Genomic DNA, 26254 nt, shown 5'->3' with positions numbered 1-26254 from the left:
AGACCGGAGATAATTACTTCGATTCTAACATTTTCGCTTCTCACTCCCCAGGTTCCTGACTCTGATACCGACAGTGATGTCTGAGCCGTCTCCGAATTCTTTCGCCGAAAGTTCTCGACGACCGAAACACACTGAGTAGGATCTGATTTCGAATCTTCAACCAGAGATAAGCTATCCTGACAGAGGTTTCATACCAAAAATTGTGACAGTGCCTTAAAATATACCACGATCGCATATTTCAGCATCCTTTTCAATTTACGAGAAATCCATCAATCAGGGCTGTCCAATGTATACAATACAAATCTTGGCCAAGTGCTTACCGCACCTGCTTTGCATTCTGGTCATTTCTTCTATCGATTCTTGGTCCGTAAACTGACTACTGTAATTTAGGATTTACGTGGTTTTCTTCAGGCCATACAGGCAAATATCTGGCAATTATCGTCGTAAATTCTACCACCATTTCCTTACACGTACTTTTCAACTAGTCATTTAAAATACTCTTACAATATTAATACATGATATACGTAGTTGTAAAATTCCCTGTCATGTTACGTCAAATGGGGCTTGACTGTGGACAAAGTTTCATTGGATTCGTACAGGAACCAGTGACGGGCTTTTGTGAACACGAAAATGAATCCGCGGATTCCACAAGAGGTGGAGGTTTTCGCCAGCTGAGCGAATACAAGTAAGGATCAAAATAAAGTAAAAATGGACGCTGAAAGATTGTAAAAAAAATCAGTTAAAGGGGGAAAATAAATCGAAGAAACGTAATAAACGAATATAAATAAATAGAAGAATAAGAGGGAAGGAAGATACATATAAAGCCAACCAGACTGCTGTTCAGTGCATTAATACGGAATCCGGCGCTTTCTACAACAAGCGGCTACTACTATTTTACGCACCATTATCTTTATTTATGTCCCTTCGCACTTCAGATCCGCTTTTATTGCTGTCTGCAGTCCCCTTTCGACGAAAACTTTGTGAAAACAGGTTAATGCAGGGAAAGCAGAACAGGACGCAATCTCCAAGATTACCAACATATTTCCTCAGAGGAACGTAAGAACTCTGAATGACTTGGAGTTCTGATGCAAAAGCAAAGTCCGTCAGATGAGATGACCGTAGTTCTGGCTATAAGTCACTGACATTTGCAGCGAACAAACGAGAAACACGACATTCACATAAAACGTAAGGTAAACTAAAAATTCCTTAGAACGTGTAGGAAAATGCAAATATTTTAAAATCGATATTTCTGACATTCAGGAAGAGGAGATTATCATGTTCGGGAGAAGTTTGCTACTATCCAGTTCGGATCATTTGTCTTCCCGCATCCTATCTGAACACCTGAGAACAAACTAAGAAAAACTATACTCATTACCTCTCGTTCTTATGTATATGAAACTTGATCTCTGACTCTAAATGAAAACGGATTGAGGGTGTGTAAGAACACGATACCGAGGAGAATATTTGTACGCAAGAGAGAGATGCATAATGAGAAGACACATGGCTGTTATCTTCAAACATAAAAGTACGGTAATCAAATCAAGGGAGGTTGAAGCGGACGAGACATTGTGCGGGTTTAGGGGGAATAGAGAATGTAGTCGAAAAGCCTGAAGGTTAAATAGCACGTTGAAGCGGAAAAGACGATAATATTGGGACATATGTGAAATAAATAGTGTACGAGTGTATGAACTGAGTTAAACTGGACAAGGTCCACTTAAGCGGTCTTTTAAACACACGTTAATAAATATTCGGTTACCACGGAATGCGACGAGTTTTCAGAATTGGTGAGTGATTATCAGCTGTTCAGGTTGGGCTTTGTCTCCCACGAGGTTAGCTAAGCATGTTGCCACTGTGGTCAAATTAAAGCAACCAAAAACTGTCAATAAATTTTAAAAATTTTAGACTTTATTAAAATTCCCACAGTGCATATATGGCGGATGCTGTAATTTATAAACCTCTCAAGGTTAAAAACTTAAAACATTTTAGAGTACCTAGTTGTATTTAAGGAAACCAGTATAACCACTGATTTAGACATAAATCGATTATCCAAATACGAAACAGGTATGTGTGGGAAAAACTCGTAGCTTATTTGTGCAAATCAACGCTTATTAAGGACATCCGGCCACAGCTTTGTGAAAATATGTTATTCATGAAAACTTATCACCACGCGTGAAAAATCTATAGTTTTTTTAATATATACATTTTATGAAACCACATAAAACTGATCAAATTATGTTTATTTACGTTAAATAACATGAACGCTAATTATCATAAAGCATTAGGAAATGATAAATTGTCTTCGTCAACTGGTGTAATCATGTTTGCTTTCAGTTTCATAATCAAAGTTACAATAGCACTCAAAGTCGACCTGAACTGAAATTAATAAGTTACTGATTGGCAGAAGTGGTTTGACGTTCAATTAAATGGATAGAGTAGAATTAACATTGCCGGGCTTTTCAGTATATTTGAAAAATACGGAACCATGAAAACGTTATAAAATACAGAGCACATCAAGCTCAAACAATAACATGTTTAAAATAATTAATGCGTCCACATTTGGTTAATATAAAATAAAACTAAAGTCTGCAGACTGTGGAAGTGTACGTAGCTAAACCCAAAGACTGCCCTGGTTTTCGGCTAAGCATTCCTGGCGTTGACAATACACAAGTAATAAAGTAGTTGAATTATAATTATAATTATTATTATTATTATGCATTACTAATTTTATATCACCCTTTAGTGAAAAAGGGTGTTACTATGCGATGCCATTGCCAGTAAATACTGATGTTCCAAGACCTGCTGAGATCTCTTCGGACACAAACAATATACATCATTACATTTTGAGATGGAAATGCCAAATTATGATGTACTAAATTAAGTGGTTCATATATTAACATCTACTAATATCCTGTAATTAGCGAAAAGCAAAACAATTCAATACGAGACGAATTTGTTGCGATGTTCATACACCACAGCCTTCGGGGTGTCGTGTCTGAATATAAAACAAAATTGATGTTATAAACACGTACAAATAATAAGTTATGTGATTAAAAGAAAAGAGAACAATTTGTAAACTCACCCTTCCGTGTAGAGGCTGGGATCAGAACGACGCAGACTCCGTTCAGCCAGGCGAGAATCAAGAGTAGCCTCATTGTTATCTGGATTGTTGACAATTATTCTGAAGTTTCCTCTCTTCTTAAAATTCACACACAACCACAACGTCAAAAAGACTGTCTCCTATTCCAGTTATTTACTGTTATTAGAACGAATGTATTCATTGCTGTCTTTTCAATTACTTGAAATACGCTTCTTTCTTAACGCATATTTTCTGATGTTCACCGACGTTTTACAAATATCTATAATATGTGTCTCTTTCTTGTTCTTATTTATTTTTCATAAGCAACAGTTTGTTTCGTTATCTTCAAAGCACAAATTCTCTGTAATGGTTACAACCTCAGTAATCAGAAATAATGTAAAAATTACGCTGGGTGTTTAACTGTAATCCACAGAAATAACACAACCGTTCAAAGAATTGACCAGGCTTCGAAGTAATTAAAAATATCTATGATGAAGTTCACCCAGTGTCGTTATAAACAATCACTAGTAGCAAATCTGACCATGGATTCTATACGTTATCAATTCGCACCTTAAAAACTATATCAGTTCTTGTGGCTATTATCACATTCAGTCTCTCAGGAGCTATATTCCGTTGTTTCAGGCAGTTTTGTTAATATGGTACCATGTCCCTGCGATCACCCACACGCATTCCCGAATCACTGCATCATCACCCCTGAAAACACCCCCAACTTTTCTATTTTTGGAGGTGCAAACCATAAACAGATTTCACAGAACACGACACTTATTCCTACCTACACCACAAGAAACGAAGGTTGGGTAAGATCTGACAACACAATTATAGCAAACTCTCCTTATAGTTTCTTACCACATACTCAGTTTATATTCATGCCAACTTAAATCATTTCACAAACAAATCGTATTACGATTTCGTAATTTGTGCTGTTCCAGATATATTTTCAACTCAGTGTTACTGAATTAAATTCGCAAAATTTGACCAGTCTGAAAAACTTTATCTATAATCACCTAAACTATTCGTATAAAGTGTTCAGTATATGAAACCGTACTTAAAAAATTCGCATCGGTATCGACGGGTCGACATACGAAAATACAACCTTATACAAAACACAAAAAATTAGAACGTTTTCACAGTGGAAATATTTCTTCGTGGGACAAAAATAGTGTTAGTCCAATTGCGTCTTTGTTTCCCGAAGATCTTCAGTGTTATTCGGTCACACTACTCTTATATCGCCAGATACGTAGAAAATTGTACTTTTAAATCTCCCGTTGGGCCATTCCGAACACCCGACACGCGTCCAACTCTGACAGCTACTGGCGACGCTGTACGACGCTTCGCTGCTGCCGTCTGAATGGAAGCGTCTCTCTCTACCAGCGACTTCTGCGCGGAGATTATGCGCAGTAGCAAATTGGCTACGTCCGGTTGTGAGAAGAAAAAATCACATTATATTTACCACCACAAAAGGGAAAGATTTTTTTAAAAGTAAAATATATGAATGCAAAGGTTGAAAGAGAACTTATCATTTATCAAAAACGATTTTATAACACATAATATGTGACTTATTGTAAATGGATAAGATTTTAAGATTGATTTCAACCACCACAAAAGTAATCTAAGATAATTGTTCCGATACCCAAAAGGAATGTAAATATAACCCTGGTTTCTACTTCCTGAGCATTATCATCATGAAAATCAAAATGCCTGCATGAAAAATCTTACTTCATTAATGAGTGTAAAATTGGCTGCGTGCACTCATAGTCACAGCCGGTGGTGCGTTTGACTAAGAACATTCTACCTATGGTTAGGTTAACTTTGTTTATGCTAGTTAGAAAGTTACGACTAGAACACAGAAAATAACATAGGACTAAACCAGTTTGACCGAAGCTGGCGTTACTGAAGATAAACACACAAGACATTTGTCATGTTTGGGGTTACCTCTTTAATACTTATGTATCGGAAATAAAACAATAATAACACTAGGTCAGTCATGAGGACCTAGTTAACGATCTATACCCGATTGATCGCAGAGGATGTGAAGTTCGAACAGAGCTTACTGCGAAACGCAAGATCGAATATTACGAGAGTTTCGTGGTTACCCTTAACCCCAAGAAAGAGACGCTGGAAGAGTCTCGACCCGACAAGGCATTAAGCAAATCATTATGAACACTCGTCCCACACGCTGCATAGTTACAGTCACTGACACAACAGTTAACGTACATAATCACGTAACAGCTCTTCTTCGGTGACAGACATACAAATTCCTAGTTTCTAACTACGTACGAATACACAAACTTGCCTGACTGACACACCACGAAGCTATGGATCACACTGAGCCCTGTAAATGTTCTCGCCTATCACATTCAGCCCACTGGAGGCCTGCATCAACGTCATTCTACGCTGTCGCAAAGCACCTTGTACCCATTGTATGTAATCACAACAAGAGACATGTTCTGTTGTGGATAAGTAAATTATTTGACAACGGAACGAGTGGCGTGCAGTCAACTACAAAATATGGAATAAGTGTCTCACATACAGTGCAAGCGTGTTAAGAAGAATTTTGCGAGCTTAAGTGCTGTTAGGCATTGCCTACTGTCTGAGTAATATTTAACACACAAAGCGATTTAGTTATTTAACTGCACTGAGCAGGCTCTTTGAGAACAGCTGCTAAACAAATGCCCCATATTTTCTGAAATCCGAAAGTTCATTACCGCATTCCTAACAATTCGCCAGTGTATCCTATCCTAAATCTGTCCACAACGTAACATTTACATCATTCAGGATTTGAGGTTTTCACAGCGGTGAGTCTGAAGTTTTCTGTCTTCTGAGTTGTTGCGCTGTGTGGTATGGTCGATGTTTACCAACGTTTCAGAGGTCATACTGCCTCCGTCATCAGGGCATACGGAGGCAGTATGACCTCTGAAACGTTGGTAAACATCGACCAGACTACACAACGCAACAACCCAGAAGACAGAAATCTTCATAATCATCGCCCTGATGACGGAGGCTGTATGACCTCTGAAACGTTGGTTAACATCGACCAGACTACACAGCCCAACAACTCAGAAGACAGAAATCTTCATTCTATATCTTTATGGCTTATTCTTATTTGCACCTAAGTATTTTACTGTAATGGCTGTAGACGGAAAGACTAACTCGTACATGCAGTTTTTATGGTACCATGGTAAATGAAACGTAAGTTTTGACCTAATGCGAGCATATGTTAACTTATTTCAGTTTCGCCGTTTCTTCTTACATCTTGATTCGTACCTTAAAGAAAACACGCCACTGATCAAGCTTAAAAACAGCGTGTTGATGTCATATGCTTTTTTCCCGTAGCCTCCTACGCAAATGGGGTCTTAAATTCTCCAGGGTTGTGTCGTAAATGAAGTACGTGCCTACTGTAGATTTTACTGCATTCTCTCCTGATAACCACACGAAATTCAGAGTCTCAACTCACTGTCTTACGTCAACGCACTACAGTAAAACAGGTCAATACGAGCACAGAAATTTCTCGTCAACCAATGTATTTGGAGATTTTGGCTTTATGTACAGGCAGACTGTTTGTTCACGCTCGGAAAACGCGGTAGCTTCCGCAACAAGTGATCCACATTTGCTGGGAACGGGATTGCAATGGCATCTGAAACCAGTCCAACTTCCAGACTACCACCGCAGTGTGTCCCTCTACTTATTGGCGAGATCGAAAAGAGAAGTCGGAAGGTACGCTTATTAGCTCTTAATGGATGTCCGTCCGTCCGCATGTGACAGCTCGAAAAACAGTAAACGGATTTTTACGAAATTGCATATTGGAGACTTTTACTAAAATTTGTCGACACATTCCGATTTTAGTAAAAATTTGACAGCAATAACGGAACCTCGTCTTTTTTAATGTCATTACGTACAGTTAACCCTTGCCGACGTGTCATTTAAACAAAATAGATCTTAAATATTTATGGCGATAGCAGTAATTTCACGTTTCTTCCTTCGTTGATGTTTTTATTACTTCATACGCACAAGAACAGGGACCGGTGACGTGATTTTCTTAGCACGGTAACTAACCATCTACTTCCACACAATGTGGGAAATTCTAGACATCCTCTGAAACACACGCGTTCTTTGTTATTCTCTTAGAATGACAGACCAAGTTTCTCAATCGGATCAAAGGAAAGGTTAATTTTATCTATAAGACAGAAATATAGAAATTATTCGCGTAAGTCTGTGTTATTCTAACTTGTTACTCTGATCCCAAATCAATTAACTTTATCATATTTAAGGAAATCCGTTTACTCCTATTTTGTTGTGATTCCGTCCTGAATTCTGGTGACGAGACGTAAATATTTGTGTGAATACGTACACTTGAATTTTTCTGTATTTAATCTAGACCACCCTCTTCATTATCGAATACTCCTGATTTCAATGTGTTAATGCTGATAAAATCAAGTAGACTAATACATTTTTCTCCCGTTCATATGATAGGTAGAATATTAGTCTAATTCTCTCTATGAAGTCAAATTTGAGAAGCTGATAGCCTCTCAGATGGTCAAAGAATTCTTGGAAATATATAGAAAATATTGCCGTTTCTATTTCAGAACGGCCATTGATGAGGGCAAAAATTATTCTTGAGCAACGAAAAATCAACCTCCTCTCATAACACACGGCCGACATGACACTCCGAACATACCAACGCATTTTATAGGAAGCCGATAGATTCTGTGATGCGACATGAAATTACACGACGCCCTACCACCCACGTTTCGGCGGCCTTCTCCTTCCGAGAAACGCGTTGCCCGAACGTAGTCGGAACACGTGAGGAAACCAGAGAGCTTAGAAGACACGGGCTAAACGGAAATATAAAATTAAAACAAATTTCAGACAATGAGGGTGACAAAATATTGACTATATTTTTCTGATTCAGGATAGGGTCCAGTGTATCTTGTGAAGATAGTATTGAATATTCGGGTCCATAATGGCGGGAAATGTCTTGACCAGCTGAGCAACTATTGTCTACTCAGGAAGGAAAGAGCAAATAGTGGCGATGAGACAAACGGGCTTCAAACAGTAAAGCTGAAGTTGGAGTTATCCTAAACGCGGCCTGACCTCGCCTAAAAGTGACCGAGTGGTTGAATTAGGCTGGTATGTTGTTCACCTCATTGACTGCTGTGACCCGGTGTTCATACACTGCCGCATCACAATACGCACATCAAAGTACATAAGGTTACATTTATTACTCATGGGACACTTTTTTGTGGTTTATTTGCAGATTACTAGCAATGGATGAATATTCTGACTGTACATATTCGTGATTTTTCTTAGTTCTGTAGCAATATTCTAAGGCGGGCCTATATGTAAAGCCAGTTTCCTTTCGCACCCGTTTCAATAACCCGTCTCAGACATTCTACAATAAAACGCTTTTTAACTTGCGAAACTGGAAAATTCAAGTTAAAGTGCCTTTAGAACCGATCATTATTCAATCACAAACTCATGTGTTAACAGGGGTGATAAGGCAGTGCTAGCAGCCTCGCCCACTTGATACCCGAAGCAGATGTAATGATTGCCCACATCCTGCACTGAATCAAGTCTACACACACAGTGTGTGCCAGATACTTGGAACACAGCTGGCAATCTCATACAAATGTAAAACCACATTCTGAACAAATAAATTCCTTTAAACTGCGGTACAATTTCAACGCCATTCAAGAACTGAAGAGAATCCTGGCGTCTTTACTCCGTTATTACCTTCAAACTTTAATTCCTGATTGCCAACCTTCGTCGCTCTCTTACAGACAGCATAAGCTGGCTGAACGTCACAAGCAAAGGACCTCCAATGCCAAACCTGATTAAAAGCAGTCAAAGAGTTCATGCATGAATTAAAATATGACGAAGCATTAAAGTCGCTCTTATTAACTGATATCGAAAACCATAAGACTTGTGGAAAAAGTGTGTTTATTAGCCACGTGTTTCATTTTTATCAACGTTTGCTCGAAACACTCTGCCAATTATTTGGCGGGCTATGATCTTAATGTGCTCAGGAACACGTGTCAGTCTTCGTGTTATGTCCCCATTATTGTTCTCTGATTTTAACCGAAACTGCAATGTGTCGACGAATTTTAGTACAACTCCCTGATACCACATTTCATGAAAATCTGTTTCGCGGTTTTCGACAGTTACAAGCGGATAGGCTGACATGCTAAGCTAATTGCAGGATTTTTCCAAGTTTCCTTCGCGAATAAGCCAAAACCAACCGTCAAGATGAAGACAACCTCTTCCTACAAAACTCTGCTATCCACCTGCTAATCCACACGCCGCCACAACATCGATACTCTAAAAACAGTTTATGAATTTCCTATTGGTTTAATTTTAAATCTGAATAAAGATCCCACAGTGACAACTGCAAACGGGGTTTGGGTTATTTCAGAATAGGCCTGGGCGTTGTGGCAAAGACACAAAATCACGGCCCTCACCGGACTTAACCCCCCAATTTCTTCGAACCCCACGTCACAATACACTTTACTTCGACATGTGAACATTGAGGTTATTTAAATGACTACCTATCTGGGCCGTAGTAGTTACTGGACAGCTCGCTAACATTTAAGTTATTATACATTTATGTGGTTAAAGAGGAAATGTTTGTAGCTCATTTTAAAGGCTGGCAAGAAAGTGAGGAGTGTTCTCTCTCCTGACAGCTATACTGATTACAGTACCTGATAATCCGAATATGAGATGGGCAAGCTAACAGTTGTTGATGTCCTCTGTCAGTGGGGATGGTGTGATAACTGTCAGGTGGACGACGATGCAAGTTCGTGTGAACGAGAGATGACAATGCAAAGTGCGTCCCTTGTCACGCGCTGAAGCCCTCTTCCTTGACAGCGCCATATTTCTCTCCTCAAGCCCTCTCTCTCTGTCTCACATACACACGCACTGTACTTCAGAACAGTACAGTGCGGAAAACAGAGAAGAAACTTTGGTGATACAAACGAAATTCCAGTGTCCTTTGTAATTTTGGGCCACACATTGTTTTCGAGATCTTTCTACCGTAGATACAAATCGACTGTTGAAAAATCAAAGCCTTAAAGACTAGAAATTGTTCCGCAGAGTAGGACGATGAACAATAAGCCCTGATGATGGTGATGATGATGATAGCAAGGACCTGTGAAACGTCGGTGAACTTCTACCAGACTACACGGCGCAACAACCCAAAATACAGCCATCTTCAGACTCACCGCCGTGAAAACCTCAAAACATACACAGAAATATATTTTTTGCAACGCTAATAATCGATGCAGATGTCATATTCAGTATTCGTCAAATATTAGGATGAACACGTGAATGAGTTAATTTCATTGGCGTAATAATTTTATAGTAGACTATTACAAGTGTCGGCACAGCAGTGATAGTTCAATGCAAATTGCTTTAGTGTGATAGTTTGAAATCCATTTCTGCTCTGGCGTGCCTTGGTATTTCTACAAGAGCGAACTGACTTCGCGGTATTGTTCGCTGACAGAATAAACACGCATGGGACTGTTTCCGCAACAAATTTAGCTCGTATTAACGACTAATGACGTCACAAAACATGGACATTTATGTTGTTCATGCTTTCTGCTCCAATTAGCACGACAGTGAAGCATCAATCATTCTTGTTCAATCACACTTGAAGAATTCCTTTCCTCCTTCACACAAAGCAGAAATGTGTTGCTGACAACGAACACGAAATGCTTTCTGTCATCCACAAACTATCTTCGTTGCCAATCCAACGACCTTTATAATGACGTTCACACTTATTGTATTATCATGTTTTGTGCATGGATAATCTGCATTTATTTCGCATAACCACCTTTAAAATCCACAAAACTTGACATGTGTGTGTCTGTAGTGTAGTATAATTCAGTGTAGTGAAGTGTAGTGTCAAATATAAAAAGTGTAATTCAATTTTACATAAACTTGAAATACGACAATATATTTGTAGATGTGTGGCAAAAATTATAAATTGTAATGTAGTAACCTTACAATCCACATAGCATATTTATCTTCAATATTTTCTTCCATTCTGCATCTTCTAACAAATAAAGTTAGAAGACCAAATAATGGTATCTTTCGTTACAATGTTCCAAAAATAAAATATCACATTTATTCTTGTTTGCATTATATTTTAGACGCGTAAACACAAACGTTTAAACGATATATTTATAATTAATTTTATGAAATTGTCTCACGAATTCCGGCGGTCCGCGGGTTGTAGATCATCATCAGTATCTGCACTGTTTGTTACATCTTACAAACCAATTACCTTATTCCGAATGCATTAATATTAATTCCATTGAGATTATAGAATCACAAAGAATGCGTTTTCAAATTCTACTCATTTCCAAACAAAGAACTATGTATTATTTTTTATAATCTATTTTCTATGACCCTTATATTAGTTTCACAGAAATAAGTTGATCAATATTTGCAGACTGTCCGTCAAATTATTTGCTTATGACCTCAAGTGAATTGTGTATTACATCAGAATCGCCAATTTCCCTTTCCTCTTGAATTTTCTTGTCTTCCCTTTAGAATAGTTACTGAAAGTGTCACGGAGCCAGGAAACGCTGAACGGTGATCTACATTAAATGGTAACCATGGCTACCGCTTGGCAGTAAGAGATCTCCCATCGCTATCACTAGGGAAATCCCACGACACAGGATATGACGCGCCCATACATGCACACACACCCACAGTAATGGCGAGAATAAAACTAACAACACGGATTCAACGGTGATGCCAATTTATTCGAGAGATATCCAGTTCGAATCAAAAGTGGGGAATCACTATCCCGATTTCTTCTCCTTCTTCTTCTTCTTCTCCTTCTTCTTCTTCTTCTTCTCCTTCTTCTTCTCCTTCTTCTTCTTCTTCTCCTTCTTCTTCTTCTTCTTCTTCTTCTTCTTCTTCTTCTAGACGATCTAAACATCACGAAGGGTCTCGGACTTCATGTGTTTCTACGATTACGGAATTAAACTACCGAATTCCGTCATACGCGTGCAATTTCTTAAGAAGCTAAGTTATTATTACTTCTTAAAATAAATCTACTTCATTAAAGACTTTTATCTGTAATTACCATCAATACAGAAACAGACACAAAATCTAAGGTTGGTGTTAGGAAAATACTCCATTCTAGCGCTAATGTTTATCACAATCATGTATCTTGTTATAAAAATTTGTGATTTGTCGTCATCCCCAATCTATTTGTAGTCAAACAATGACGTCATCAAACAATGTTACGTTACATTTGTTTACTCGGCATTGTTGTACCAACACAATATTATATATTATAATAGAACACATCAATCAAATTGGTTGGTTATAAAAGAACACAACAATGGCGAGTAAACAAATGGCCACAAATTGGTTGGTTATAATAGAACACAACAATCGAATTGGTTGGTTATAATAGAACATCTATCGTATATTATAAACATTTGTGATTTGTCGTCGTCGCCAACCTATTTGCAGCCAACCAATTTCCTATTATAAAAAAATCGTGATTTGTCGTCATCCCCAATCTATTCGTAGCAAACCTATTTGAAGCCGACCAATTTGTAATCAAAAAATGACGTCATCAAACAATGTTACGTTACATTTGTTTACTCGGCATTGTTGTACCAACACAATATTATATTATAATAGAACACAACAATCAAATTGGTTGGTTATAAAAGAACACAAAAATGGCGAGTAAACAAATGGCTACAAATAGATTGGTTGGTTATAATAGAACATAAGTCATCAAACAATAGCGAGTAGACAAATGGCGAGTAGACAAATGGCTACAAATTGGTTGGTTATAATAGAACACAACAATCAAATTGGTTGGTTATAATAGAACATCTATCGTATATTATAAACATTTGTGATTTGTCGTCGTCTCCAACCTATTTGTAGCAAACCAATTTTCTATTATAAAAATTTGTGATTTGTCGTCATCCCCAATCTATTTGTAGCAAACCTATTTGTAGCCGACCAATTTGTAGTCAAAAAATGACGTCATCAAACAATGTTACGTTACATTTGTTTACTCGGTATTGTTGTACCAACACAATATTATATATTATAATAGAACACAATAATCAAATTGGTTGGTTATAAAAGAACATAACAATGGCGAGTAAACAAATGGCTACAAATAGAATAGGTGGTTATATTAGAACACGTCATCAAACAACGGAGAGTAAACAAATGGCTACAAATTGGTTGGTTATAATAGAACACAACAATCGAATTGTTTTCTTATAATAGAACATCTATTATTATAAAAAATTGTGATTTGTCGTCGAAGCCAACCTATATGTAGCCAACAAATTTTTAGTCAAAAAATGACGTCGTCAAACAATGTTAAGTTACATTTGTTCACTCGGCATTGTTGTACCAACACAATATCATATTTTATAATTTACACAACCAAATTGGTTGGTTATTACAGAATACAACAATGGCGAGTAAACAAATGGATACAAATAGATTGGTTGGGTATAATAGAAAACAACAATCAAATTGGTTGGTTATAATAGAACACACGTCATCAAACAATGGCGAGTAAACAAATCGCTACAAATTGGTTGGTTATAATAGAACACAACAATCAAATTGGATGGTTATAATAGAACATCTATCTTCTACATTATAAAAATTTGTGATTTGTCGTCGTCGCCAACCTATTTGTAGTCAACCAATTTATAGTCAAAAAATTACGTCATCAAACAAAGTTACGTTACATTTGTTTACTCGGCATTGTTGTACCAACACAATATTATATTATAATAGAACACAACAACCAAATTGGTTGGTTATAATAGAACACAAAAATGGCCAGTAAACAAATTGCTATCAATATATTGGTTGATATAATAAAACACACGCCATAAAACAATTTCGAGTAAACAAATGCCTACAAATTGGGGTCTCGGGTTCGATTCCCGCCGGTGCCTCAATTTATAACTTGTGTTGGGCAGGGCCGTGGTCTAAGCAACACGGAGTTTCCCTCCTGGGGCTTCCCCGGTTTCTCCGTGGCATCCCAACAATTACTCCATTCATACACAGAAGAAGGCAATAGCAAACCACTTATGCATCATCTGCCAAGAACGTATATGAACAGGTACCAGTCCGAGAAAAGGATGGAAGGATCCTATTCATATGGACCTGTCGTCAGACAGAACACTAAATAAATAGAACATCTATCTATTATAAAAATTGTGATTTGTCGTCGCCGCCAATCTATTTGTAGACTACCTTTTTGTAGTCAACCAATTTGTAATCAAAAATTGACGTCATCAAACACTGTAACGTTACATTTGTTTACTCAACATTGTTGTACCAACACAATATTATATATTATAATAGAACACAACAATCAAATTGGGTGGTTACAATAGAACACAACAATTGCGAGTAAACAAATGGCTACAAATAGATTGGTTGGTTATAATAGACCACAACAATCAATTTGTTGGTTATAATAGGACACACGCCATCAAACAATGGCGAGTAAACAAATGGCTACAAATTGGTTAGTTATAATAGAACACAATCAAATTGGTTGGTTATAATAGAACACAACAATGGCGAGTACATAAATGGCTATAAATTGTGTTCTTCTATTATAAACATTTGTGATCTGTCGTTGTCGGCAACCTATTTGTAGCCGACCAATTTGTAGTCAAAAAACTACATCATCAAACAATGTTACGTTACATTTGTTTACTCGGCATTGTTGTACCAACACAATATTATATATTATAATAGAACACAACACTCAAATTGGTTGGCTATAATAGAACACAACAATGGCGACTAAACAAATGGCTACAAATAGATTGGTTTGTTATAATAGAACACAGCAATCAATTTGGTTGCTTATAACAGAACATCTATTATAAGAGTTTGTGATTTTTCGTCGTCGCCAACCTAATTGTAGCCAACCAATTTGTAGTCAAAAATGACGTAATCAAACAATGTTACGTTACATTTGTTTACTCGGTATTGTTGTACCAACACAATATTATATATTATAATAGAACACAACAACCAAATTGGTTGGTTATAATAGAACAAAACAATGGCGAGTAAACAAATGGCTACAAATAGAATAGTTGGTTATATTAGAACACGTCATCAAACAACGGAGAGTAAACAAATGGCTACAAATTGGTTCGTTATAATAGAACACAACAATAAAATTGGTTGGTTATAATAGAACATATCTACTATAAAAGTTTCTGATTCCCCGTTGTCGTCAACCTATTTGTCGTCAACCTATTTGTCGTCAACCAATTTGTCGTCAAAAATGACGTCATCAAACAATGTTACGTTACATTTGTTTACTCGGTATTGTTGTACCAACACAATATTATATATTATAATAGAACACAATAATCAAATTGGTTGGTTATAAAAGAACATAACAATGGCGAGTAAACAAATGGCTACAAATAGAATAGGTGGTTATATTAGAACACGTCATCAAACAACGGAGAGTAAACAAATGGCTACAAATTGGTTGGTTATAATAGAACACAACAATCAAATTGGTTTCTTATAATAGAACATCTATTATTATAAAAAATTGTGATTTGTCGTCGTCGCCACCCTATTTGTGGCTAACCAATTTTTAGTCAAGAAATAACGTAATCAAACAATCTTACGTTACATTTGTTAACTCGCCATTGTTGTATCAACACAATATTATATATTATAATAGAACACAACAATCAAATTGGTTGGTTATAATATAATACAATGACGAGTAAACAGATGACGTTTCCTAGGTAGCAAAACAATGCATGCAAGCTGACCATTGTTGTCAGTCCATATTTACAAATTATTTCCTAGGTAACCAAATTATTAGAATTTGTGCGTCGCCAACCTATTTGTAGTCAAAAAAGTTTCAGTGGAACCACGGTTCCGGAGAATTTGACGTAAATACGTCTATACAGTAAAGAGTTTATGTAGTGGTTTTATTCTAAATATTTTCTTTATGCACGCTTTACAAATGATTAAAGTTTGAGTAAGACATTGCTTATTTAACTTGAATTAGTTACGCTTAAGATGGGTCTGTGGTAGCTGAAATGTTATAAAATTTGTACATTTTAGAGTATCAACATATCGTGGAAACACCATATCTAGACAACTAACGGTACAATAGATTTCTTAATAATTCTTATATAAGATAAGTACTTGTGATATTGTAAAACGTTTTTACCAGCACAAAATTATCTACTCTACGACGCACTTCTTCTACAAGCGATTCACAGCTCAGCTCTTTCCGCAATAACGAAAGCGGATTGATTACGGCAGTAATGTAACACAACAATACCGAATAAACAGATGACATTTCCTAGGTAACATAACAATGCATTCAAGCTGACCATTGTTGTCAGTCCATATTAACAAATTGTTGATATTTCCTAGGTAACCATCTTACACATTTTCCTGTCACTTTTTCGTTACACTTTTTTGCGGAATGACCCTTCCATATAGACGTATTTACGTCAAAAATGACGTCATCAAACAATGTTACGTTACATTTGTTTACTCGGCATTGTTGTATCAATAAAATATTATATATTATAATAGAACACAACAATCAAATTGGTTGGTTATAATATAACACAACAATTACGAGTAAACAAATGGCTACAGATAGATTGGTTGGTTACAATAGAACACAACAATCAAAATGGTTGGTTATAATAGAACATACGTCATCAAACAATGACGAGTAAACAAATGGCTACCAATTGGTTGGTTATAATAGAACACAACAATCAAATTGGTTGGTTATAATAGAACAAAATAATGGCGAGAAAATAAATGGCTACAAATTGTCTTCTTTTATATAATAAAAATTTGCGATTTGTCGTCGTCAACCTATTTATAGCCAAAAAAGTTGTCAGTGGAACCACGGTTCCGGATAATTTGACGTAAATACGTCTATACAGTAAGCCGTTTACATAGTGGCTTTATTCTAAATATTTTCTTTATACACCCTTTACAACTGATTAAAGTTTGATTAAGACAGTACTGCCTACCTTGAATTAGTTACGGTTAAGATGGGCCTGTGGTAGCTGAAATATGTTATAAAATTTGTACCTTTTAGAGTATCAACATATCGTGCAAACACCTTATCTATACAAGATTTTGATCTAGTAGTACTACATGGAGGATTTGACATCAACATTAAGCCAAACGTTTCCTCCATAAATGTGACAAAGCTTTGATTTTCCTCCTTCTTTAAATCAATATTAAAATCTCCCGTCAATATTATCGGCATTATATTAGGATCTTCTGTGCCCATAACTGAAAACGTCTTTGTATAATTTCTCAAATGACTCAAAATAAATCTCTTACAATCATCAATATATTCCCTAGTATGTTTAGCATTAGTTTTTGGTATTTTTTGGGAACTTTAGGTTTATTATTTAATACTTCTATTTTTTACGTTTTCTGTACTGTCTCATATATTCTGCGTTATGGAGTCTTTTAGCTTCAATAAAATCCATCTTGTACATAGCATGACGCAACAAATTAACGCAACAATAAATTTCTTAATAATTCTTATATAAGATAAGTACCTGTGATATTGTAAAACGTTTTTACCAGCACAAAATTATCTACTCTACGACGAACTTCTTCTAGAAGCGATTCACAGCTCAGCTTTCTGCAATAACGAAAGCAGATTGTTGACGGCAGTAATGTAACACAACAATGCCGAGTAAACAAATGACGTTTCCTAGGTAATATAACAATGCATATAAGTTGACCATTGTTGTCAGTCCATATTTACAAATTGTTGATATTTCCTAGGTAACCATCTTACACATTTTTCTTACACTTTTTCCTTACATTTTTTGCGGAATGACACTGACCCTTCCATATAGACGTATTTACGTCAAAAATTGAAATTTGTCGTCGCCGCCAACCTATTTGTAGCCAAACAATTTGTAGCCAAACAATTTGTAGTCAAAAAATGACGTTATCAAACAATGATATGTTACATTTGTTTACTCGGCATTGCTGTACCAACACAATATTATATATTATAATAGAACACAACAATCAAATTGGTTGGTTATAATAGAACACAACAATGGCGAATAAACAAATGGCTACAAATAGATTGGTTGGTTATAATAGAACAAACGTCATCAAACAATGGCGAGTAAACAAATGGCTACAAATTGGTTGGTTATAATAGAACACAACAATCAAATTGGTTGGTTATAATAGAACACAACAATGGCGAATAAACAAATGGCTACAAATAGATTGGTTGGTTATAATAGAACAAACGTCATCAAACAATGGCGAGTAAACAAATGGCTACAAATTGGTTGGTTATAATAGAACACAACAATGGCGAGTAACCAAATGGCTACAAATTGGTTGGTTATTATGGAACACAACAATCAAATTGGTTGGTTATAATAGAACACAACAATGGCGAATAAACAAATGGCTACAAATAGATTGGTTGGTTATAATAGAACAAACGTCATCAAACAATGGCGAGTAAACAAATGGCTACAAATTGGTTGGCTATAATAGAACACAACAATCTAATTGGTTGGTTATAATAGAACATCTATTATAAAAATTTGTGATTTGTCGTCGTCGCCAACCTATTTGCAGCCAACCAATTTTTAGTCAAGAATGACGTCATCAAACAATATTACGTCACATTTGTTAACTCGTCATTGTTGTACCAACACAATATTATATATTATAATAGAACACAACAATCAAATTGGTTGGTTATAATAGAACACAACAATGGCGAGTAAACAAATTGCTACAAATAGATTGATTGGTTATAACAGAACACACGTCATCAAACAATGGTGAGTAAACAAGTGGCTACAAATTGGTTGGTTATAATAGAACACAACAATCAAATTGGTTGGTTATAAAAGAACATCATATTATAAAAATTTGTGATTTGTCTTCGTCGCCAACTTATTTGTAGCCAACCAATTTGTAGTCAAAAAATGACGTCATAAAACAATGTTACGTTACATTTGTTTACTCGGCATTGTTGTATCAACACTATATTATATATTATAATAGAACACAACAATCAAATTGGTTGGTTAAAATAACACTACAATGGCGAGTAAACAAATGGCTATAAATAGATTGGTTGGTTATAATAGAACTCAACAATCAAATTGGTTGGTTATAACAGAACACACATCATCAAACAATGACGAGTAAACAAATGGCTACAAATTGGTTGGTTATAATAGAACAGACCTTTAAATTGATTGGTTATAATAGAACAGACCTTCAAATTGATTGGTTATAATAGAACACAACAATGTCGAGTTAACAAATGGCTACAAATTGTCTTCTTTTATTTTATTATAAAAATTTGTTATTTGTCGTCGTCAACCTATTTATAGCCAACCTAGTTGTAGCCAAACCAATTTTTAGTCAAAAATGACGTCATAAAACAATATTACGTTACATTTGTTTACTAGGCATTGTTGTACCAACACAATATTATAATAGAACACAACAATCAAATTGGTTGGTTATAATAGAACACACGTCATCAAACAATGGCAAGTAAACAAATAGCTACAAATTGGTTGGTTATAAGAACACAACAATCAAATTGGTTGATTATAATAGAACACAACAATCAACTTGTTTGGTTATAATAGAACACAACAATGGCGAGTAAACAAATGGCTACAAATTGGTTGGTTATAATAGAACACACGTCATCAAACAAACATTTGTTTACTCGGCATTCGGGGGGGTTAGCTTAGTTTTTTACACAAGACTTTGGTTGCGTTTTAAAAACTTGACCAACCCCTCCGAAGGGGTTGTTGGTCAAGTGTTTTAATCCCCCATTCGGGGGGGGGTTGGTTTAGTTTCTTACTCAAAATTTTAAAACAAGATTTTAAAATGCAACCAACCTCCCTTCGGGCGGGTTTGGTTGCGTTTTAAAAACTTGACCAACACCCCAAGGAGCTCTGAAAGGAGCGCTCTGCTCTAGTTAAACATAGACGTCCATTTGTATAACATGGGTTTAGTTAATTGAGACAATTTAAATTCTTAACATCTGTGCATGGCATAAATGTTATATAAACAATATTTTAAGCACATGTTGTATTGCCTGTGTTATTTTGGGCGTGGCAACAGCAGGGCGCACTTGTTTGCCTGAATGTAGGCTTACTCAAGTAGCCACGTCGTGGGGGAATTACATTGTGTGTCTCACGAGAGGTCGCATGTCACACTGCAATCTCATATCGATACATTTCCCCCGGCATTCACAATAGCATACATACACCGTCAATCGCATACGACCGAACGTAGCCAGGCTACCTTGCTTTGATCCATGTATTACGAATTGACCCAAAGGATGATTGAGTCAGGCAGTCCTATAAGTCCATAAGACGTTACTACCCAGACAATTAATATCGATACGTCATCGCCGTCATAACCTTAAAATTTCATACAGTATTGAAAAGTTAGTTACCAAGGTGACTGTTTTCACCAAACACAAAGACTGCCACACGTAACTTCGTCTTGAATTATTGGACTTTGATACAGGTTACATTTACCGAGACAATTCGTAATTTTCCTCAGTATTTTGGAGCGGATTTCGGTCCGAATCCTTATCTATTCCTCATTCATGATCATCTCCTTTATAACCTGAAGTTACGAAACCTCTGCAGTTGCGATATTATCACTAAACAACAGAGAATTCGTGAGAATTGACGTTCTCAGGCGGCGAGTTTAAACATTACTATCTTCTGGGATGTTTAGTCTGTAAGATGTTTACAGACGTTTAAGAGCGATCACCCTGATGATGGAGGCAGTAAATACCTCTAAGACGTGAGTAAAATTCTACCACATTACCAGATGCAACATCCCAGAAAACAGATCGTCAACCCATTAATAAATCGATTGTTAAATGTCGGTTCTCGTTAATAGCTAACGTTTCATCAGAGCCTATTCCTTACTTAACCAGTGGCACTTAGACTACGTTTTGCACAGTTTTGCTTAACGGTACGGAAGATACTCTACATTTAAAGTCTTTCTCGTAACACATTTTGGTCTGATAGTACATCATAAAGTCTTACGTGCAATCCTGAGTTTCCATTTTACAGAAATCCATTCTGCTACTTTATGAGATCCTAAGCTCATAAATTTAAAAACAAACTTTTCTCAGAAACACGAATAAAGACGTCCGTCCGTCCGCCTGTCACTGTCAAACACTCCTTCCTTACTTCGTCGGCCTTAAACAGAGGGAAAAATAGTCCTGTGTTCCGTGGGAAGGAAATTTTGTATGAAAAAATTATAGATAACCGGAAACGAATGGCGAACAGAAACTTAGTTTGTACTTAAGTACTCCTTGTTCTAATACACTTCTGTCCCCGTGTCTTGGCATAAGAGTTAACATTATTTCGCAAAATTTTATTTTCTCCTCCACAGCTTTTTTTACGCTAAATATTATACTTTTTTTGCCGAACTACAATCGTGTTATAATCATTAAATATAACCGTGTCTGGAGCAAGTAATACGTGTTCAACCGATTTTAAATTTATCTTCAATGCTCAAAGTAAGAGACGGCATTTCACAGCTATACAGAACAAGCCACTGAAAAATTTCTGTTCTCTATAAATTATCTTCTGCCATCGACCGGTGCTAAGGCCCACGACTCCCGCCTCAATTGCACGACCGACTATTTCAGCAGAGAATTATGAAAGGCGTGGGTACTGTCAAGCCGACTTTTCCCTGACAGCTTGTCATTTTTGCAGCTCACGTTAAAATAAGGACTGCTGCCTGCCGCTTACAAAATTTCATTTCGTATTCTCAGCTGAACGTTCTGGCAGTCAGCGTACGTATTTTGGTGCCTGGGCAGAAAGCTAGACATTTAGTCGGCAACTAATTCTTCAAGTACAGGAAGTGAATGAGAAAGCAGGGGTGGTTATTTTTCTGCCGTGGGATATGAATGTTCTAAATTTAGTTTCTTGTTGCAGTAGCGGCGGTGTGAATATAGCAGGACAGATATAGCGAGCGGACAAAAATAACGATTCTGAGAAATCTCCAACATTAAAACACTTCATCTTCTCCTCCGAAATTCTGCTGCCATACGGCTGTGAGGATAAATGGCGCTGAGGTTTGGCGCATGCGTGGATGTATCACCAGGAGGCATACTTTGTCCTAGATAAATGGTGGAAAGGGATCCGCATAAAAACCGAGGGTAGAAGAGAGGAAATGTGGAAGGAAGGGTGAAATTACGAAAAAAAGGAAAGAGAGCAAAGGAGGAGGGCAGAGGAAAAGAAAAGCGAAGAACGAAACACAGAAGGAAAGAATAGTGGAGCACCTAAGAAACACTAAATAAAGTACAAAATAAATTGAAGATGAAACCTATTATCGACATTCCTTTTACTTTTTTCTGAAAGATTTATGTCTGGGTATATTTTCATTTTAACCCTCTGAAGAATATTTTAATAATTTGGATCTTAATTCCACGAAAACACACTGCATCACCGTTATAATTTCCTTCTTTTGTAGAATATAGGACGATGGATAACGTCGAAAAGAACTATCAACAAATATTGCAATGTGCACATTAAGATCCATATTCTCTTTTATTTGGGTTTATCCTTACACAGTAATTATCCCCATCTCCCCGTCACTTCATTCCTGTTGGGTCCAAATATTCTTCTCAGAACACTGCGTTAAAACGTTGTTAATCTCTAGTCTTCAGTCAGTCAGATACCACGTTTGACACCCATACAAAGCTGAAGGTAACATTACATTTCTGAACATTCAGATCTTCACTATTTTATACAGGGAACGGGAGATACATTCTAAACAAATTGGTAGCCAGCATGCACTCATATTTAGCTAAATTTGTTTCTGCAGCCTGAATCGGACTGTTATAAAAATGTCTCTCTTCATTGATCTTATATTTTGTGACACTATTATCGAAACCTTTGTGTTCTTCAAAACCAGTTCCAGTTACCGTGGCTTCAAAGCGCTCGGGCGAACGATCGGGCATAACGCAATTATTATGCATTACGCAGTACATACAAACAAAGGAAACGATGCGGCTGTTTAAATAATATTCGGTATCAACACGATATGGTGTTTTAACGTATTGTTCGGTTCAGCACAGCCCCTGGGGCGCAGGAGGGAGTATCAGCCTACAATTTATGTGAGCTCTGGGACGATGGTTGTATTAATTTATGACAGAGGCAAGTTTTGGCGAGGACCACTGTTTGTTGTTTATAATACGGCTGTGCCGTTACCATGGGAACCTATGGCGCTGCAGCATACTGACGAAAATCGCGCTACATTCTGTTCAGACGCTGACAAATAAACCCCGTCCTCTTCGATCACATAAGTTTTACCTGACTTGGTTGTACGTAAATCGAATCAGGAGATTAAAATCATATTTTCTATTAACATACTTTCTAAAATGAAAAATTTCAAGTTCGAAGCACATCCCAAAAGCATAATAAACTAACCAATAACAGCCCTTGAGAAGCTGACAGTCATTTAGCTGCTCAAGAAATTTTATGTTTTTATTGCAAATGCAAGGAGAAACACATTGTCCCTATCTTAAGCCCTGACGATGGAGGGCTTAGTCAGAATTGAGCTATGTGAATATCACACAATTGATTTATTGAGCCACGTTCTATAAAAAGCTTACAAATTCATAGTATTACTCAGTAATGCACTTCAAAAGCTTATGACGTCATGCATTAACAAAATAACAGGCAGCTGATCCCAGTTTTCACAAAATCGATACCCGGTATTTGCAGGAAAATTTCATTCATAAGATTCGGTGGAAAATGTACGAAGAGATACAATCATGAGCCGATATAATTTTACGCATTGCTGTTTATTTAAACAGCGGGTGCTTGGTCCTTATGCTTCGTATCCGGGAGGTCACCGATGAAAACCTCGGTCCAGAGTCCAGATATCCTGATCACTAACTACACTAGAATTCGTAAGATTATCTTCATGCCAAAGACTCCTAATTCTCACAGAAAAAAGTATTGGGCCAACGCTGTGAATCACTTTGCTTCTCAGACATGATAGCTAGATTTTAAATGAAGAAAGGAATACATGTATGTTAACCCCCTAAGTCGCTTACAAATTAAAATAAGAAATTGGCTCTGTGGGTACGGGTCAACATTACAAGTACCTTAACAAAGAAGAAGTCTTGTGTTTCAATTCTACGAAAATACCAGGAATAAAAGGGGTAGGACTTGGGTGAAATTGTGATTCTGGAACACGCTAAACCTTACGACATATGAATTATGATATTCTCCCCCAGTGGTATGATTAATTATGTTTGTTTTATTCAGAATGAAAGAGACGGAGAACGATACAGAGCTGGTTTTTGCTCCTGTATTATAACATGACGAGATTACAGGGCGAATACCATCTCCCATGTGAATGTCAAGCCCGGAACTAAGATATGAATAATTCAACGTAAATCTCTGTGTGAGTCCAGTTTAGGTGTTGTAGAAAAGTCGCTAAAATCACGCACTGTTATTCCTTCAATACTCCGTTCCTATGCAGCGCAGACGGGCTACTTTACTTTAGTAGTTTCTGCCTAAGTAGATTGAACAGTCTGCTGCTAATGAAAACAGTCTGCACGGTTTAAATGCTTTAAAAGTAAGCTTAATATGAAATATTGTGTTTCATGCACGGAACAAAACAACATAAAATGTGCAGAGAATAAAGTTCTGTCACTTAAAATGCAATGCAATTTCAAAACATTTATTAAATATGTTGAAACTTACAGCAGAATATTTTGCTTTGGTATAAATGTGATTCATACTAGTAACATATTAATATACATTTAATTTACTTCCTAAGTAGGCAGAGCTTAGCTTCATTACGGTAAGTGTAATAGCTGTTTCATGTCAAATATACCGCAATCCGACAGCATTTAAATCCGGCAGAAATGCATTTTTATATTTTGGGAGATGAAAAGAGTCCGTGATATCCTTTTCGAACTCATCGAAATCTTGCAAATGTTAGTGTCTCAGAAGCAGTCGTCAGTGTCCGGAGACGTGACGACCAGCAACTTGTTCCTCCTTAACCTCGCCACTAGACAGGGGTCACGCTCCGATCACTCCTTACACCCGAGAAAGGACCCCGGTACCCACTGGACGGGAGGATCGTCGGGCCTCAGAGCCCGTCTAAACACGCCTCCGGACAAGAAATACTTTTTCAATACCAGTCATGACAGAGGTATTAAGCTCCTCTGACACATCGGTCAATATTTTCAGACTACAAGGCGCTCTTTTCCAGAAGACAGCCATCTCAGACAGTCTTTGCCGTGAGAATCTCAAATCTTCCCTGATCTTGTTTGTTAGATATTTCATAAAAGAAAAGTCCTCCTGAGAGGTTTCGTAATTTTCGAAAGGCTAAGGCATAAACCCGAACCTATCAATTTTCTCCACAAACAGGCATCAACCACCAACCCACCGTCACAAAACTTAACCACGTTCGTTCATACTTCAATTATCTGTTGACTCGCTCATTCTAATGACTTGCAAAACAAGCGGATCTCGTGTCACTGATGATGGCGGCAGAAACAGTCGCCGAAACGATGGATTATGATTTGTGTAAAGTAGAGAATATATTAATCGATACGCATCAAGATCACATTCGATGGAAAAAATTTATGGCGGTAAATTATAAGTCATTAAGGAAATAATCAATAAACACGATCGTTTGGTAAAGTTAACAAACATGACTACATAATTGTTCTACACAGACTATGAACTGAAGGAAATTATTTTAGGAACGCCGCGTGGAATATCTCGCTTTAAATTCCAACAGTTCCAAACTTTTCGGAAAACACTTTATTAAAACAGACGTAAATCCTAAAATCTGTGATTCCCGTCAGGAAGCGGGCGACTGAGAAAGTTTAAAGCCGAAGTGAATACAACGGGTCACGGGTGAGATTCAAAATGGCAGCCTCTGCAGATACCATAGCTCCCTAGTGATAAAAAACTTTGCTTCCAGGAGATGGTACATCTGCTACGCTTATTCCAAATTAAACAAAAGCACTGCTTTATGATGACAAATATTTTACACGCCTGTATAGAAATAAGCAGATTTTTCGGAATGATGACATCACAGTGTCTT

At 36.8% G+C, this 26254-nt stretch overlaps 1 protein-coding gene across 7 annotated transcripts in view; it reads right to left on the bottom strand.

Moving 5' to 3' along the window:
• Window positions 1-26254, bottom strand: part of LOC110827175 (uncharacterized) — a 378872-nt gene that overhangs the window by 170527 nt on the left and 182091 nt on the right. Inside the window, exon 1 of one of the 7 annotated variants that reach the window (XR_015537881.1) lies at window positions 3080-4488. The exons of the other annotated variants lie outside the window; for them this stretch is intronic. The gene's annotated coding sequence lies outside the window, so the exon portion shown is untranslated. Of the gene's footprint in view, window positions 1-3079; window positions 4489-26254 lie in introns of those variants that run through there. 7 annotated transcript variants of the gene reach the window in all.

This window comes from Zootermopsis nevadensis, unplaced genomic scaffold, assembly GCF_977971745.1.
Source record: "Zootermopsis nevadensis isolate Lab colony 2312 unplaced genomic scaffold, Znev_1.0 Znev_ptg000003l, whole genome shotgun sequence".
Lineage (NCBI taxonomy): Eukaryota > Metazoa > Arthropoda > Insecta > Blattodea > Termopsidae > Zootermopsis > Zootermopsis nevadensis.
This window is presented reverse-complemented; position numbering and strand designations above follow the sequence as displayed.